Source organism: Neophocaena asiaeorientalis, unplaced genomic scaffold (assembly GCF_003031525.2).
Source record: "Neophocaena asiaeorientalis asiaeorientalis breed wild unplaced genomic scaffold, Neophocaena_asiaeorientalis_V1.1 scaffold359, whole genome shotgun sequence".
Taxonomy (NCBI): domain Eukaryota; kingdom Metazoa; phylum Chordata; class Mammalia; order Artiodactyla; family Phocoenidae; genus Neophocaena; species Neophocaena asiaeorientalis.
The window spans coordinates 565,345-585,669 of NW_020174137.1; positions in this window are offsets into that span (position 1 = coordinate 565,345).

Sequence of the window (20,325 nt, forward strand, 5' to 3'; positions counted from 1 at the left end):
AAATTCTTGACTTTCTGAAAACTCCATTTAAGGGAATCAGTGTTCACTGTCTCTCTTTTTTTAACCTTAATAGGTTAATGTCTGAAATGAATGATAGAAAAAAGAAAAGAAAAGAAATGGAAAAAGTATAAACAGCAGGCTAGTTCACTGAGCCAGGTGAATCGTGATAAATTTTTGGACCATCGATTCCAACTAATGTTTTTAGACATAGATTTTGTTTCAGACAAAGAACTGAGGCAGTACAAACAGGTTCGTGCCCTTTTTCTCACCCTCCCTGAGACCTGGCACTTAAGCAGCAAATGAAGAACTGAAGCTCTCTATTTTCTGTTATGTCTTGTCAGTAAAACAGGGCATCAGATGGATCAAGCAAGGATATTTTTTCAGCATGTGTATGTTTATTTTTCTGCCTACTTGAAGTAATCCATTTTACTTAAAATTAGCAATACATTCTTTGACTTTCAAACTTCCAAATTAGCATTTGGAAACATAAAATTGTTTATTGGCCTGCTTTGCAGGATAAATAAATGTCTGTTCAGCCCCATTAGTTTTAAACCCATGATTTAGGATTCTTTTAAATGTGCTAAAATTAACAAGACTTAACTCTGTGGGTACAGAAAATGACAATACGAAATAATAAGTCATGCTGAGAATTGGACAATTGACAAGATTTCAGTTTTTAATCTGGTCTCCCAGTTTGAGTGATCCTTCCTTTGTGGCAAGAGAACAGAAAAGATTTGCTTGTCAATAAATATCGGCCATTGCTACACCACAGCAGACCTGGGTAAGTCTGAAATTTAGAAGGTAATGCCAAGCCAGGAGAATAGCTGGAAAGAATATGGTTTGATTTTCTAAACCATCGACTGATTTGGTAATTGTAGTTTATATTGGCAACTGAATTCAAGATGTCACAGTTTAGTACATGGCTAAGGTCAGTTATTACTTCATTATAATTATCCAGGGGCATCATTATACTATGTTTGATTTTCTTTCTTCTCAGTGCTAAAGAACTATAAATCTTTCTCAGTCTGTATTATATGCATATTTATGTTAAGGTACGTAAAAGAGAATGTTAATTTGAATTTCTGTTATATGGCACTTAAAGGAATTCATAATAAAGTGAGCTTGGGCTTCCTGTATGTGAATTATGTTAAACACTCATATAACGGAAATTCATAATATAGTTAATAATTTTACAGAAATAATTATGTAATTAAGAGAATGAACCACTTTTGGAACTTTACAATTACCCTTTACATTCAGCCAATTAATATAACAGTTAGAACTCATTCTTATCTATTAGTTAATATTGAGCCACTTGGAGACACTACTTCAAAACAATGTCTTCCTTTTTAAAAAAAAGTCTTCATTTTTGAAAAAAATATGCAGGATATTTCTATTTACGGAAGTACCACATTGTACAAAATTTAATTTGACTGGATTAGCAGATTGCTATTAATGTTATATAACTAATTTCCCTCATTCGTTTGGATAAAGTGGTAGCAGATTGCCAGTAGTCTGTGGTGTGAAGGAAATGGGGTTTTTTCAGTGTAAAGAGAGTTCACAAACACAAGTTTAATCGATATTGCGAACATTTTTTTAGCAACGACTTCAACCCCACCCCTACTGAGTAGCAGTAGAAGCACATACTAGAACAAGCGCTGGGGCCAGGGACCCCGGGTTCTAATCCTGCCTCCTCTGCCCCCTTTGTGCTGCTGTGTCTTAGCCCTGTGCTTGGGCCTTCACCCATTCTTGCTGGGAATGCAAAATCTCTGGAAATGTTCCTGCTTAGAGAACCCTACTTGATTTAAACTTAGCAGTAATTTTTCTGACTTTTAAACTTCCAAATTAGTATAAAATTGTGTACTGGCCAGTTCGACAGGACAAAAAAATTGTGTTTTCGGTCGGTCCTGACAGTTTAGGAGTCTACCACTAATGAGCTCTGTGCATCTGAACAACTCACTTAAAATCCCCAGAACTGAGTTTTCTTGTCTGTAAAATGGGGAATATAGTAAACCCTAGACATGCTATAGATCGTAAATATTATTGTACGTTTTGTTTTCCTTTTTAAAAATGTTCTGACTCTTCTGTACTAGAGTTGTGATGAGGCAATAAACAGTCAAAGACAGGAAAAAAAATTAAAGTGTTAAAAACAGAACTTTGAACAATCTGAGGTTAGGCCATCCCCTCTTGAAAAACCAAAATTTATATATGGGCCAATTTCAGATATAAAGATAAATAATACAGTCATGCTTCAAATAAGAAAGTATTCTCTTTTTGTTAATTAGAATTTTAAACTCTAAATAGCATCCTAATTTAATGTTTATTGATGATACTTTAAAATAATATTTAAAATATTAATTATTCTAATAACTTATATTTACTGGAAGACATTCAAGCATATTCTAAATCATCCAAAATAAGAGGATTAAAGATATTTAGGATATGAGTATATTGTGTTTATTTCCCATATTCACAGTCTTTGAAATTGAATACATCACACATTATATATAATAAATCTCAGTTAAACCAAATATAGCATTTACTTAATCAGAGTAGCTTATGTTCCAACCATTCTGAGAAAAATGAATTTTAATATTTTGTATATTCAAAACTGAGATTCTGTATTTAAAGATATATATGTATATATATTTTTGTGTGTATATATACACATATATACTTATATGTATATCCATATATATTTATAGTTAAAATGTATAAGACTCTATTGTGATTGAGGTAGTAGGAAATGAAGTTAAAAAAGTCCAGCTTTTTATTGTGTTGTCAGATATAGTAAAGCATAACTGACAGGTTTCCTTCTTTGATAGTATTTTCTCTATGCCTAGGGTTTAGACAGTACTTCCTTTTAGTCACACTTTTATTAGTTTGTTTGTTTTGGCTTTTCCTTTTTTCCGGCTCTGTTAGTTTGCCTGTAACCCCTTTCTGCTGAGAATGAGATGTCTCTGGAAGTACTGTCATTTCCACAGAAATTCACAACAAAAACATTTGGATTTCTGTGGAATTTCTTATAGCAGTCGTTGTTCAGTGAGTAACATATGAATCATATATATACACATACAAAAACATATATAACTTTCTTTTAAATTTAACACTGCTTGGTTGCCAAAATGACAACTGCCGTTTTTTGTTTGTTTGTTTTTTGTAAAAACAGCTGCACTTTGCCTTGAGGAATCTTGAACGGCATTTTTACCTTCCGAATTTCCTTTTGAGAATAATAGTGAACATTGAAAAAGACATAGCCCTTTATTAATATGCTTTAGTATATTTCAATCCACCTTCCCTAATACAACTCTAAAAATTCTCTTGTAGCATGTCAGTGTATAGTTTAAAGTCATCAGCAGAGTAAAGACACGGTTTCTAACAGTTTCAGTGACAGAGACTCTTCTTCTAGGGACGCCAATGCTCTCGGGTGACCATTTACAATGACATGATCTGCAAATGTTTCTCCATGCAGAATGCCCCCACCCGTTGAAAGAAGAATGTCTCACTTTCTGTGACCGTCAGACAACGTGTATCACTCTTGTCTATTCAGCCTCTCCTTTGCAAGTGTCCTGACACATATATCGTAGCTCCAGGCTCTCCCAGAGGAAACTCCCTGGACTCCAGAGGGAGATCACACCCTGCAATTTTGTCAATCTGGGAGCATATCAATTTCCAGAAGCCCTCAATAGGGGGCAGTTCCCAACATATGTGCCGAAGTGCACCCTTTTCACTGCATCCTCCTCCATGATTGTCAGCACTGTTAATCAAATATTTCCCTGATATTACTAGATGTTAGGAACCACTGACTCCATAGGGTGAACTCTGGATCTAGGAGCAGTTTTGTTCCATTTCTATAATATACAGAATAACTTTTGCCTTTAATTTCGCTGCTATATTCAGTTTAGGAGAAATATGTCATTTTTTAGGAAAAATGTGATTTTGGAAAAGGCCTTGATTTAATATATCCCTTCTTAGCGTCACTTATAAATTGCAGTGAATTAATTTCTTCTCATAGTTTTTGGACTAGTGAGTTGGAAGAAAGAAGGCCAAATATTTAAGGCAGCTTACTTTGATATTTTGGGTGTAGTCTTCTCTTTTTTGCAAGCAGTTGTGGATTTTGCTTATCAGAGTTAATAAAAATCAGAAATAACAATACTACGTGACATTTAGATATTATTTTGAATCTGTTAATGTGAGATCTATTTCAAATAAGTTGTACTTTTGCATAAATTCAGAATAATTTTTTCAGGAATAGACAAATTCTTAATGCTTTGAAATGAAGATTTTATGGTCATTAACATTTCATGTCTCCATTTATATCTGTTCTCAGATGTTCTAAGTACTAATAAAGCTGAGGAAATATAAAAGAAAATAGCCCTATCAATTTGTTGCAATGCTATCCTCTTTCAATAATAATAACCATGATTAAGAATTTTAACTCTTTAAAGTTGTGAATGATTTCTAGAAAATACTCACTATGACCATGCTAATTGCATTTGTTCAAGTAGTTATCTACATAAAGACACGTATTCTGACCACAGTGCTCTATTTGTTTTAAATTTCATACTCTATTATCAGCTGATTCTCTATATTGTAAACTCAAATTTAGGGTTTTCTAAGGAGTAGAGAGGGCACTATTCATTCAACATATATTTGCTGAGCATCTAAATATCCTACGGCAGGAATCTGGAACGCCTTAGAAATCCTGCTGGAATCAAGGCCAAGGCAGTCAAGGTCCTCACCATCACTTCTTTACCTTTGGTGAGGAGCACACAGAGGCAAGTATCCAGGCAATCAAGTATTGTGTGATAAAGGGTCATGGAGGAAGTATAGGTTGCTGTGGCAACATATCCGAGAAAGAGGGAAAGAATTCAACTAGCACGTCAAAGGGACCGGGAAGACTGCCTGGAAGAAATACTCAAGTTGAGACCTGAAGGGAGAGTAGAAATGAACCAAGTACAAAAAATAAGGAGACTCTGAGGAAGAATACAGTGTGTATGTGGCAGGGAATGGGGGGTGCATGGTGGGGAACTTTACAAGGATGGGCTAGATATTGATGAAGCTAGAGAATGAAGTAATGGAGCTTTGGGAATCACATTAAACAACTTGCAATTCATCCAGAGGACAATGGGAGACACTAAAATAAAGATGGTTCCTAGAAATGTATTAAGAAATGTTACTCAAGCTGCAGTGAAAGGATCATAAGACAGGAGGAAAAAAGAAAAGGAAGTGAGGCCAGTCAAAAGGTGGCTGCAGTTGGCTAGGTCAGAGATGACAGCACCCTGAACTAGGGGGTATCAGTCGATGTGGATTGAAACATATTCAGGGCATATTTAGGACTTGGCTGGTGTGCAGGACAGGTGGGAGGAACATCTAAAGAGATATGCAGCTTTCTCTTTGAGCATTGGGTATTTGAGAAAGACAAAATAAGAGCCAGAGAAAGGTTAGAAGAGAAAGATTTATTCATCCAACTCATATTTATTTAGTGACTACTACTTGCCACTTACTACTGGACAAGGTGCTGGGAATATAGCAATGAAATGTAAAAGACAGAATTGTCTGCCCTCAAGCAGTTTACCATATTAAGTAGTGCTGAGTGCTAAGTACAAAAAAAAAGCCAGGAAAGGAAGATGGGGAAGTGAATAGTAGCAGGGAGGGAACATTACAATTTTGCATAAGGTGGCCAAGAAAAACTTCACTGAGAAGGTGAGTTGAGTAAGGGAGGTGAAGGAGTCAGCCATGTGCATAGACAGGAGAACAGCATTCCAAAGAGGGAACAGCAAGAACAGGTTCTGATAAATACTTCTTAATTTAAAGTAGTCAAACTTATCTGTTTATCTTAAAATTTGTGTCCTATTTGAGAACCAGTTCCCAACACCAAAGTTATTAAAAATATTTTTTATATTATCTATGTATATTGTCTTCTAAATGCTTATTGTTTTGCCTTAAACATTAGGTCTAAAAGTTACCTGGATTTGATTTTTAAGTGTAGTGTAGGGTACTTTTTATCTTCCTAAATGTATACTAATTTTCCAGCTTCATGTATTGAAATATGAGCCTTTCCTCCCCTGCTCAGTACTTCTATCTTCATCTTAAACATATGAATATGTGTGAATTTGTTTTGGGGTTCTCTGTTCTATTCCATTTGTCTGTTTATAGCTGAACCAATACCAGACTCTCTTACTGTGACTTTAGTAGGTCTTAATATCCAGTAGAACAGGATTTTCTACTATGTTCTTGCCTCATTTCTGTAGTGTAGTAGGTGTCACATTTGCCTCACACCCTGTTTTTTTTCAAGAGTGGCCTGGCTATTCTTGATCTTTGCATTTTCCTATTACAGAATCATATTATCAAGTAAACCACCTGAGTTGGAGAAGATATGATAGGGGTATGTGTGTGTGTGTGTGTGTGTGTGTGTCTGTTTGTGTATACACACAGCATAAAGGGGACTTATGTCCAGAATGTGTTATAATAATAAAAAAAAACTACACATCAATTTTTAAAAGATAAACAATCCAGTAGAAACATAGTCAAAAGATTTGCAGTTATTTCATGAAAGAATAAATTCAAGTGACTAATAAAATGTAGAAAAATATAGACAATCGCATTAGTAATGAGAGAAATGCAAATTAAAATAATGAAATTTCACTGTCATCAATCAGAATGGCTAAAATTTAAAAGCCTGATAATATCTAGTGCTGACAAGGATATGAAAGAATGAGAGCTTTTATACATGGTGGTGGGCATACAAATGGGAAAAATCATTTAAGGAAATATTTTGGCATCTTCTCTAGATTTAAAGGTGATGATTTACAGCAATTCCACTCCAGTTATACATCCTTGAGGAAGTGTGCATAAATTTACATTAGTAGTTCTCAACTAGGGGTAATTTTCCCCCCAGAGGACATTAGGCATTATCTGGAGATGTATTTTTTTTTCCCACAACTTGGAAGGAAAGTGCTACCGGCATTTAATTATTTGGCCACAGTTGTCAATAGTGCCAAAGTCAAGATAATTCTAATGTACATTAAGATATAGGTACAAGATTACTTATGAAAAATATTAATATTAGAAAAGGAATAAAAACAAATATCTGGTACAATAACAATAGATTAATTGTGGTATATTTATATATTAGAAAACTATACAGCAACAACCAAAATAACAAATTATACCTCACATAACAACTGTTAAAGAGTCTGAAAAATATAATATTGAGAAAGTTCAAAAAGCTATTGTATAGTGTTTAAGATTCATATTTAAATGAGGTGATTACTATAAAAATCCCAATAGTGGTTACTTTTAGGAGGGAAGGAAGAGGTTTGCTGTGAAGTGTCACATGGGGGCATTCTAGAGTGTTGAAAACGTTCTATTTCTGAAATTAGGTGATATTCATGTGAGTATTTACTTTATAATAAGCTGCACATTTATAATTCATGTACTCTGTATATGTTTCACAATTATAAAGCTTATTAAAAGTTTTTAAATTTTTTGAGATAATTGTAGATTCACATGAAGTTGTAAAAATAATGTGTACCCATTACACAATTTCCCTCCAGTAACATCTTGTAAAAAAAAAAAAGTATAGTACAATATCACAACTGGGAAATTGACATTAACATAATTCATTGAGCTTATTTTGATTTCTCCAATTTTCCGTGTAATTGTGTCTCTGTGTAATTAGTTCTATGTAATTTTATCACGTGTAGATATAAACACCTCTGCAGTAAAGATGTAGAACTGTTCTATTACATCAAGGATCCCTCATGCTTCCTTTTAATAACCATACCCTCCTCCCTCTTGCCATCTCTCCCATCTCTAACTTTTGGTAATCGCTAATATTTTCTCCATCTTTATAATTTTGTCAATTAAGAATGTCATATAAATGGAATTGTACACTATGTAACCTTTTAGGACTGGCATTTTTCCACTCAGCATAATTCCCTTGAGATTCATCCATGTGGTTGCATTTATCAATAGTTTGTTCCTTTATATTTCAGAATAATATTCTGAAATATGGTATGGATATAACACAGTTTATCCCATGAATAAATCTGCTGTGAGCATTCGTATACCAGTTCTTGTTTGAACATAAGTTTTTATTTCTCTGGAATTAATGCTTAAGAGAGCAATTGCTGGATTGCATGTGTAGTTCTATAAAGTAAAAAATTTTAAAAACCTGCCAAACTGTTTTCCAGAGTGTACCATTTTACATTCCCACCAGCAGTGTGTGAGTGATCCAGTTTCTCTGCATCCTTGCCAGTATTTGGTATTGTCACTATAATTTATTGAACCATTCTGTAGGAGTGTAGTGATGTCTCACTATGGTTCAGTTTATTATTCCCTGAAGGCTAGTGATGTACATATTTTCACGTGCTTATTTGCCAACTGTATGAAAGATTTCTTTTTTAAGTTTTGAGGTAAGGATTTTCCTAAGCATGTATTTTGATAGCCAGTGTGGCTAGAGATGAGATACTGAGAAGTAAAGCAGTAGGAAATGAAGTCAGTGAAGTAGTGGGGCTTTTGCTCTGAGTGAGAGCTGATGAGTGAGTGGCATAAGCTGAATTATCTTTTTACTGGATCGTTCTGTGTTGAGCATAAACCAAAGGGAGATAGAGGGTAAAGAGAGAGACTATTTATGAAGCTATTGCAATTAGCCAGTTGAGTAATATTGGTGACTTAGATGGGGAAAGTAGCAGTGAAAATGGTGAGAAGTGGTTGAATTCAGTACATATGTCAAAAGTAGAGTCTAAGGAAATCTCCTGATAGATGAGTGTGTGTTTAGAGAGGACTCAAGGATGACTCAAACTTTTTGGAGCTTCTTGTGGGATATTAGAGTGGCCATAACTATGAAACCAACAGAATATTTCAACAGTTCTCAGCAGAATTCAGTATATTTCATGCAGCTGGCTATTGCATTATTGCTGAAACATTCTCTTCTCTGGTTTTCCATGAGAGAGCACTCTACTGGTCTTCTCTACTGCAACGGATGCTCCCCTAAGATCTCTTTGCTGGTTCCCTCTTCTTTACTCCACTCTAACATGCTCAGAGTCTATCCTACATCCTCTTATATTTTGTATTCCTAAGTAAACCCTCAATGATTAGGTATCCTCTATAAAATCTTGGCTCCTAAATATGTATCTCCAGTTTAGATCAAAATGCTGAGTTACAAACTACATATTAGTTACATGGATGTGTTCAATGTATAAAACTTCAGCGAGCTGTACGCTCACGGTATCGGTCTCTAGTTCTACTTTATGTAAATTAAAAACTGGATTTTCTAATTCATGTATTTCTCTCTTGCTAAAAATACTTCAGTGACTTCTCATTGTCTTTGAAATAAAGTCTAAACTCTAGATGTTGGGCCACAAAGACCTCTGTGGCTCCAGTATACTTCAACCTCATGTCATATTACTTCTATCCTACTTTCTATAACCAGACTCACTGATCTTTGTTTACTTCCTTAAACACATTAACTTCTTTTCTGCCTCAAAACATTTTCACTTCATGGAAACCTCTCCAACAGGGATTTTTTTAATTTTAACATCTTTATTGGAGTATAATTGCTTTACAATGGTGTGTTAGTTTCTGCCTTATAACAAAGTGAATCAGCTATACGTATACATATATCACCATATATCTTCCCTCTTGCATCTCCCTCCCACCCTCCCTATCCCACCCCTCTAGGTGGTCAAAAAGCCCTGAGCTGATCTCCCTGTGCTATGTGGCTGCTTCCCACTAGCTATCTATTTTACACTGGTTAGTATATATAAGTCCATGCCACTCTCTCACTTCATCCCAGCTTACCCTTCCCCCTCCCCATGTCCTCAAGTCCATTCTCTAGGTCTGAGTCTTTATTCTTGTCCTGCCTTTAGGTTCTTAAGAACCTTTTTTTTTTTTAGATTCCATATATGTGTGTTAGCATACGGTATTTGTTTTTCTCTTTCTGACTTACTTCACTCTGTATGACAGACTCTAGGTCTAACCACCTCACTACAAATAACACAATTTCATTTCTTTTTATGGCTGAGTAATATTCCATTGTATATATGTGCCACATCTTCTTTATCCATTCATCTGTCGATGGACTCTTAGGTTGCTTCCATGTCCTGGCTATTGTAAATAGAGCTGCAATGACCATTGTGGTACATGACACTTTTTGAATTATGGTTTTCTCAGGGTATATGCCCAGTAGTGGGATTGCTGGGTCATATGGTAGTTCTATTTGTAGTTTTTTAAGGAACCTCCATACCGTTCTCCACAGTGGCTGTATCAATTTACATTCCCACCAACAGTGCAAGAGGGTTCCCTTTTCTCCACACCCTCTCCAGCATTTACTGTTTGTAGATTTTTTGATGGTGGCCATTCTGACTGGTGTGAGGTGATACCTCATTGTAGTTTTGATTTGCATTTCTCTAAGCTGTGTGTTTTTCTGTCTTCTCATTTTGCTTATCTTACTGTGTTTGGGGTCTCCTTTTTGCAGGCTGCACGTTCGTAGTTCCCGCTGTTTTTGATGTCTGTCTCCAGTGGCTAAGGTTGGTTCAGTGGGTTGTGTAGGCTTCCTGGTGGAGGGGACTAGTGCCTGTGTTGTGGTGGATGAGGCTGGATCTTGTCTCTCTAGTGGACAGGTTCACGTCTGGTGGTGTGTTTTGGGGTGTCTGTGGACTTGTTATGATTTTAGGCAGCCTCTCTGCTAATGGGTGGGGTTGTGTTCCTGATTTGCTAGTTGTTTCGCATAGGTTGTCCAGCACTGTAGCTTGCTGGTCGTTGAGTGAAGCTGGGTGCTGGTGTTAAGATGGAGGTCTCTGGGAGATTTTCGCCATTTGATATTATGTGGAGCTGGGAGGTCTTTTGCTGACCAGTGTCCTGAAGTTGGCTCTCCCACCTCAGAGGCAGAGCTCTGACTCCTGGGTGGAGCACCAAGAGCCTTTCATCCACACGGCTCAGAATAAAAGGGAGAAAAAGTAGAGAGAATTAGTAGAAGTATGAAGAAGGAAAGAAAGAAAGAAAGGGAAGGAAGGAAGGAAGGAAGAAAGAAAGAAAGAAAGGAAGAAGCAAAGAAGGAAAGAAGGCAAGAAGGAAATGAGGGAGGGAGGAAGGAAGGAAGAGGGAAGGAAGGAAAAAAGACCGAAAGAAGATACAGTAAAATAAAATAAAGTACAATAAAGTTATTGAATTAAAAAATAATTATTTAAAAAAAAAAGGACGGATAGAACCTTAGGACAAATGTTGGAAGCAAAGCTATACAGACAAAATCTTACACAAAAGCATACACATACACCCTGACAAAAAGAGGTAAAGGGGAAAAAATCATAAATATTGGTCTCAGAGACCACCTCCTCGATTTGGGATGATTCGTTGTCTAAAGGACGAAAGGAAGGAAGGAAGGAAGGAAAGAAAGAAAGAAAGAAAGATGGAAGATTTTTAGTCACAGTCTCAACTGCAGTGCTTGTGATTGGTCTGTTTAGATTTTCTATTTCTTCCTATTTAACCATGGACGGATAGAACCCTAGGACAAATGGTGGAAGGAAACGTATACAGACAAGATCTCACACAGAAGCATACACATACACACACATTCACAAAAAGAGGAAAAGGGGAAAAAATCATAGATCTTGCTCTCGAAGCCCACCTCCTCAGTCATTTCCTTCATTTCTTTTTCATTTACTTCAGATGTGATCTTTTTGATTTCTTTCCATGTGCTAACTTTGGGGTTTTTTTGTTCTTCTTTCTCTACTTGCGTTAGCTATAACGTTATGTTGTTTATGTGAGATGTTTCTTGTTTCTTGAGGTAAGATTGTATTGCTCTAAACTTCCCTCTTAGAACTGCTTTTGCTGCATCCCATAGGTTTTGGGTAGTCGTGTTTTCATTGTCAGTTGTTTCTAGGTATTTTTTGATTTCCTCTTTGATATCTTCAGTGATCTCTTGGTTATTTAGTAGTGTATTGTTTAGCTCCATGTTTTTCTGTTTTTTTACAGATTTTTTCCTGTAATTGATATCTAGTCTCATAGCGTTGTTGTTGGAAAAGATCCTTGATACAATCTCAATTTTCTTAAATTTACCAAGGCTTAATCTGTGACCCAAGATATGATCTATCCTGGAAAATGTTCCATGAGCACTTGAGAAGAAAGTGTATTTTGTTGTTTTTGGATGAAATGTCCTGTAAATATCAATTTAATCCATTTTGTCTAATGTGTCATTTAAAGGTTGTGTTTCCTTATTTATTTTTATTTTGGATGATCTGTCCATGGGTGAAAGTGGGGTGTTAAAGTCCCCTACTATGCTTGTGTTCCTGTTGATTTCCTGTTTTATGGCTGTTAGCATTTGCCTTATGTATTGAGGTGCTCCTATATTGGGTGCATAAATATTTACAATTGTTATATATTCTTCTTGGAATGATCCCTTGATCATTATGTAGTGCCCTTCTTTGTCTCTTGTAATAGTCTTTATTTTAAAGTCTATTTTGTCTGATATGAGAATTCCTACTCCACCTTTCTTTTGGTTTCCATTTGCATGGAATATCTTTTTCCATCCCCTCACTTTCCGTCTGTATGTGTCCCTAGGTCTGAAGTGGGTCTCTCATAGACAGCATATATATGGGTCTTGTTTTTGTATCCATTCAACCAGTCTGTGTGTTTTGGTGGGAGCATTTAATCCATTTATATTTAAGGTAATTATCGATATGTATGTTCCTATTACTGATTTCTTAATTGTTTTGGGTTTGTTATTGTAGGTGTTTTCTTTCTCTTGTATTCCTGCCTAGAGAAGTTCCTTTAGCATTTGTTGTAAAGCTGGTTTGGTGCTGCTGAATTCTCTTAGCTTTTGCTTGCCTGTAAAGGTTTTAATTTCTCCATCAAGTCTGAATGAGATCCTTACTGGGAGAGTAATCTTGGCTGTAGGTTTTTCCCATTTTCAGGTAGACTGCCTATTTCCTCTTCATTTGTTTGGTCTGGTGAGTTTTTACCCTGCTCCTTCATCTGCTGTGTGTTTGTCTGTCTTCTCATTTTACTTAACTTACTGTGTTTGGGGGTCTCCTTTTTGCAAGCTGCAGGTTCATAGTTCCTGTTGTTTTCGGTGTCTGCCCCCAGTGGGTAAGGTTGGTTCAGTAGGTTGTGTAGGTTTCCTGGTAGAAGGGACTAGTGCCTGTGTTCTGGTGGATGAGGCTGGATCTTCTCTTTCTGGTGGGCAGGACCACGTCTGGTGGTGTGTTTTGGGGTGTCTGTGACCTTATTATGATTTTAGGCAGCTTCTCTGCTAATGGGTGGGGTTGTGTTTCTGTCTAGCTAGTTGTTTGTTGTAGGTTGTCCAGCACTGTAGCTTGCTGGTCATTGAGTAGAGCTGGGTCTTAACATTGTGATGGAGATCTCTGGGAGAGCTTTCGCCCTTTGATATTTCGTGGAGCCAGGAGGTCTTGATGGACCAATGTCCTCAACTTGGCTCTCCCACCTCAGAGGCACAGTCCTGACACCTGGCTGGAGTACCAAGACCCTGTCAGCCACATGGCTCAGAAGAAATGGGAGAAAAAAAGAAAGAAAAAAAATAAAGAAATATAAAGTTATTAAAATGAAAATTAAAAATATCAAAAAGTAATTTAAAAAAAAGAAAGAAGAGAGCAGCCAAACCAAAAAACAAATCTGCCAATGATAACAAGTGCTAAAAAAGTGTACTAAAACAACCAAAAAAACAAAAAAAAAACAGACAGACAGAACCCTAGGACAAATGGTAAAAGCAAAGCAATACAGACAAAATCACACAAAGTCCATCACCTCAATTTTGGGATGATTCGTTGTCTATTCAGGTATTCCACAGATGCAGGGTACATCAAGTTGATTGTGGAGATTTAATCTGCTGCTCCTGAGTCTGCTGGGAGAGATTTCCCTGTCTCTTCTTTGTTCACACAGCTCCTGGGGTTCAGTTTAGATTTGGCCCTGCCTCTGCGTGCAGGTTGCCTGAAGGAGTCTCTTTTTCAGCCAGAGAGGACGGGGTTAAAGTTGCAGCTGATTAGGGGGTCTGGCTCACTCAAGCTGGGGGGAGGGAAGAGTGTGGAATGTGGGGTGAGCCTGCGACAGCAGAGGCCGTAGTGACGTTGCACCAGCCTGAGGTGCGCCGTGTGTTCTCCTGGGGAAGTTGTCCCTGGATCACGGGACCCTGGCAGTGGCGGACTGCACAGGCTCCCGGGAGGGGAGGTGTGGAGAGTGACTTGTGCTTGCACAAAAGCTTCTTGGTGGCTACAGAAGCTGCCTTAGCGTTTCATGCCCGTCTCTTTGTCCATGCTGATAGCCACGGCTCGCAGCTGTCTCTGGAGCTTGTTTAGGCGGTGCTCTGAATCCCCTCTCCTCGCGCACCCCGAAACAATGGTCTCTTGCCTCTTAGGCAGGTCCAGACTTTTTTCCAGACCCCCTTCTGGCTAGCTGTCCAACAGGTATTTTTGCCTGATTTCATCTTTTTTCAGCTTCAAAGCTACTTTCTCCAAACTAATCCACCATCTCTCTGATTATTCAATCACATCATTTTCTTAGTCCCATTCTAGTCCTTATAACCATAGAAACTGCATTTAAATTTTTTATTTGCTGGTTTATTTGTTGTCTATATTCATCACCAACATTTAAGCTCTTGTCTCTTGCTTATCATTGTATTCTCAGCATGTAGCAATTTAACACAAATTAGGCACCCATTGAAGACTTTTTTAAACGAGTGGGTGTTTACCAAGCTCGGGAGAACCATGTGGAATAAAGCTTTGAACTTTTGTGGTCATTAACAAATAAATAAAAAGTTTTGGAACTATAGAAAATTGTGTAGAATAAGACTTAAAAGGTGCCTTGCCCAGATCTCTGAGAACCAGACAGATTTAAGGGGCAGGCAGAGGAAGAAAGCATAAAATATATGGAACTGGAGAGGCCACAGAGAGAACTTAGTAGCCAGGCCATACAGAAAACAAAAATAAATAAAACTAAACAAAATAAGACAAACAAACAAACAAAAAACAGTAAATGTGGTATCACGGCAGCCAAGAAGGATGACAAATGCTATCAGCTATGGCTGAATTTCAGAATGAAGGAGTTGCCAGTGACCTTGCTAAGAATAGGTCACTGGAGCAGACAGATTGTAGGGGGCTGAAGAGTGAGGGAGAGATGAGGACCGAGGACAGTAAAAGGATGCCTCTCTTTCAAAACATTCTATTGTGCACAGAAGCACGATGGGTCAGTAATTAGAGAACTAGGATACAAGGAGAGAATTTTTGTTTATTTGTTTGTTTTGTTTTAAGATGGAAGAAACATAGCAAGTTTAAATGCTGATTGGAGAGTATCATTGCTCCTACAGAAGCAGAAAGGGAAGGGAACCAGAGCAGCGGTGGGATAATTAGCCATAGATGGAAGGGTGAGAAGAGTGGAGGTTGGAAATGTAAAGAGTTAAAGGTGTGAAATAAAACAACATGAGTATAGGTGCCTCTGGACCCTATGCTAAGAATTAGTATTAGTGTGCAGGGAACACAAAAATGGGGTATAAAGAGGGAGGAGGAGAGGGAAGTACATCACAGTAAAGACACTGAAGTATAATGGTGCATGTTTGACACCAAGAACATTATATTATAACAGAAATATCTACAATTAACCTGAGCTGTTCATTTGGGAAATAAATATTTTGGTTTGACATTAACTCCTTTCTTTTTTAGTTGCCATTAATTTTTTTCCCCAGTTATTGGGTATTTATTGTGCATCTAGCTTAGATAGAACATTGTGGGACTGTTATATAATTGTTTAAAAATTATGTTCTGTTTAAATATGCTTCAGAGTGTTTTAGGTTAATATCATTATTACAGATGAGTCATATGAAATAATTTTAAAACCATGGGCAAATGTTTATTATAAAAATATAGAAGGTTTCCCTGGTGGCACAGTGGTTGGGAATCCCCCTGCCAATACAGGGGACACGGGTTCAAGCCCTGGTCCGGGAAGATCCCACATGCCGCAGAGCAACTAAGCCCATGTGCCACAACTGAGCCTGTGCTCTAGAGCCCACGAGCCACAACTACTGAGCCCATGTGCCACAACTACTGAAGCCCATGCACCTAGAGCCCATGCTGTGCAACAATAGAAGCCACCGCAATGAGAAGCCCACACACTGCAATGAAGAGTAGCCCCTGCTCACTGCAACTAGAGAAAGCCCGTGCGTAGCAACAAAGACCTAATGCAGCCAAAAATAAATAAATTAAAAAAATATGTAGAGTGAATTCCAGTACAAGTAGTGTAATTTTATTTTTTTAATATATAAATATTTCATATATAATATAAATAGTCTGTTGTGGCAGTGCTGCTAACTTATTTTCTACATATTTTCAAGTGTTTTCTAAATTTCTACAAAAATTAATAGATCTGTAAAATAAGAAAAATATTAGCACATATTCATAATTATTGCATTAGGAAAAGCATCTTGAGGTAGACTCATGTGGGCCAAAGGGCATGCATTTGTTTGCTACACATTACCAAATTTCCTTACAGAAATATTGTACCAGTTTAGTATAATGCTAGCAAAAACAAACACTTATTATGAAGAAAGCACATGTGATTCTTAAAAAGAAAGATCTTCAGAGGTCATAGCAGAAAAACAAAAACAAAACAGGACAAAATCATTCAGTAAGAAAAGCCTCAGGATTTTCTTTTGACACTTCTTAGTGGCAGGAGTTGAACTTAAGTGAATCTCTAGCTAATGAGGAACAGAAGTTTGTATATGAGTAAGCCTTGCCCATTGGTGGGACAACCCTGAGGTTATGTTTAATACAGCCTTTCAGAGGATCTCCAGCAGGATTGAGACCAGTGGTCATTCATTAATTTAAAAACTCTTTACTGGCTTTTCTCCCTTCCCTGTCTTACCTTCCCATGACTTTACCATACATCCCAGGTTTACCTCCAAAGTTATGACCTTGCACCTAAACCTGGGTCTGCTTTTGAGGAAACCCAATATAAAACATATGGAGGAATCGCATTAGAAAATATAAGTTTTGCTTTTGTATTCTTTTTCTTTGCTGTTTCTAACCATGGAAACAGATATTCTAAGGTGTATCTAAGAATAGCTCACATCTTAATTGAGCAACTACTATATTCCTAGCACTGTGCTAAATAAACATATTACATTGGATTAACTTATTTAAATCTCACAGGAAATGCTAAATGTGGTACAAGATTTGTGAATAGACAGATATTTCATCTATTTATTCAACTAATAATGATTGCCTACTGTGTGAAAGGCACTCTGCTTGATGATGACAGTCTGTGTCATTATGGAGCTTATAGAATAGTGGGACAGACAGATACCCAAATAAACCAAAATTCAAATAGTTATTTAACTGCAATAATGAAAAGTTCTAGAGGAAAAGGGCAGAGTGCCATGAGGCAGAATTTTAAGTGGGGATTTAATGTCATCTTGTGGAGGTCATTGCCTGACAGTGACATTTAATCTGAGATGAAAATGATGGATGAGAATTTATCAGTTGAAAATAGAAGGAAACACATTATAAGTCGAGACAATAACATGTGCAAATATCTGAGGGGGAGGAGCTTAGCACTTCTGAGGAACTAGAAGACTGTTGAGGGTAGACTGCGCAAGCAGAAAGGAAGGTGGCATGACAGGGAGCCTGAGATTTGGGAAGTTGACAGATCACATGTGGCCTTGCAGGTTATGAAAAACACTGGATTTCATGCCAATCAGAATTCAGAGCCATTGAAGGATTTTAAACAGCATTAGGGTTTTTTTTTTCCTGCTCTTGTTGATACATTTCAGTTATAGGCTAAGCTCTTTGGCTAGCCTCAGAGAAAAAGCTCTTCTGGTCTTCTAAGAAAGACTGTTCACCTGACTGCTGGAGAGCCAAATAGGGACCACAGACCTGTTTGGTTCCCAATGGATTGGCCCACTTTTAAAAGTTTAAATTAGTTGTTAGCTAACATCTGGATTTCCAGGATTTCTGGGAAAGGAGAATATCAGACAGTGTTAGGTTGGCATTTCTCATGACATCAATCTGTAGTAGACCTGATAAGAGGCAGTCATATTTAAATCGTGCACCCCAATGCTCATTGCAGCACTATTTACAATAGCCAGGACATGGAAGCAACCTAAATGTCCATCAACAGAGGAATGGTTAAAGAAGATGTGGCACATATATACAATGGACTATTACTCAGCCATAGGAAGGAACGAAATCGTGTCATTTGTAGAGATGTGGATGGATCTAGAGATCACTTCATACAGAGTGAAGTAAGTCAGAAAGAGAAAAGCAAATATCGTTTATTAATGTGTATATGTGGAATCTAGAAAAATGGTACAGATGAACCTATTTGCAAAGCACAAATAAAGACACAGATGTGGAGAACAAATGTATGGACACCAAAGAGGGAAGGGGGGTGGTGGGATGAATTCGGAGATTGGGAATGACATATATACACTACTGTGTATAAAATAGATAACTACTGAGAACCTACTATACAGCACAGGGAACTCTACTCAGTGCTCTCTGGTAACCTAAATGGGAAGGAAATCCAAAAAGGAGGGGATATATGTATACATATAGCTGATCCACTTTGCCGTACAGCAGAAAATAACACAACATTTTAAAGCAACTGTACTCCGATAAAAAAAAAATTTTAAGTGGTACATTGTACTCTGGATTTCACAAGCTCCATATGCACCATAAAGCTACTGTATCACAGAGTATCATTGAGCTACTGATTTATGTTGCTGTCTGATCTTTGTACATAGCTGAGTTTGCAAAGCCTGCATTATAACATCTGGTAGTGCACACTCCTGAGTCTTTGAGTAAACTAGCTTCTGAACTACATTATGGATTTATTATAGATGATGTTTAACAGGCTGTCCTGGAGGCATAATGTAGAACAGTTAAGAGCACAGGTTTTAGATTTAGATGCACTTGAATTCTGCAAGAGGCCCCAACCTACATGACCAGTGCGATTTCTAACCACTTGTCTTCCAAGCCTACACTCTGGTTACATCTAGGTATTTGACACCCTTCTCTATGTCAAGTTTTTCATGCCTTCCGAGCTTGTATCCTTGCTGTTCCCTCTCCTCTAAAGCCCTTTGCCACATTTCCCTGTTTATCCCTCAATATCTAGTTGAAATGTCACATGTTCCTGGCAAAGTTACTATTCTCCCCCTGCCCGGCTCCAAATTCCTCTGGGCTCCTGTAGGATCTGAAACATTCTGCCATCACAAAACTTACTACATCATAACTATTTATTTCTCACCCTGCTGGATTGTGAACTCCACAAGGCAGTATCTATGTTTACAAAGCAAAGAAAATAAGTGGATTAATGAATAAAGTGCTTGTTTTTGAAGATGCTTTTACTTACTCTCGTAATTTGAAAGTTGCTCTTGCAGAACTACGATAGGAGAAGAAGGAAAAGGAATTGGAATAAAATATCCTAACTAGAAGGTGATGACAGGGAGATGAGAGGGAATATGTATTAAAATCCTGAAAGGGCCTTGAGGGATGAGGGCAAAAGTGAGGGAGAAATTAGAGCAGCTCAGCCAGGTGGGGCAACAGAGAGTTACAAAATGCCAAGAAGCTTGCTAGTGGTGTGTTCATACAATTGACCCAAAGAAGAATTCAGCAGAAACTTAGAAGCTGCAGCAAGTGAGAGCTGGGAGCATTGATGTGTAAATGATGTACAGGGTGAGAGAGAAGATGAGCAGGAAAAGAAACTAGGACCATAGACCTTACCAGCAATATCCTGAGATCTGGAAGCAAAAGCAGGAAAAGCAAACTGTGTGAGGGATCCAGGAATGCAGACCGATGAAGTTTATACACCTGAGAGCTGATAAGGAGCAGGGATTAGGAGATATTGTTCAGATGGTAATTTAAGACTTTGAGGTAGATTCTAGGTTCTTAGATTGGGGGCGCAATCACTGAGAAGTGTCTCTAATTCTATGAAATTATAGTATAGTAAGAAAGCCACATCAACAACTGGGAGTTGGGGAAGAGGAAAATAAGGTTTAAAGTTCTGTTTTTTAAATGGTACAGATTTTTCTGATTTTAAAACCAGTGAAAACAAATAGTAGAGTCAAATATGTTTTTCCTTCTTTCGGGTGTTTTTAGGCTCAAATGAGATGATTATAATAATATCTCACATGTGTATTATTCTATAGTATTTACAAAATATGTTGGCATATATTATTATCATTATCACGGCCTTATATAACTTGAACATTTAATGGTACTGCTTGAGTTGTTTTGTATCCTGTTAACAATAAAAACAACCCACAGTGCACACTCACCCACACCCACACACATATTTTTCTCATCCAACTCACTTAAT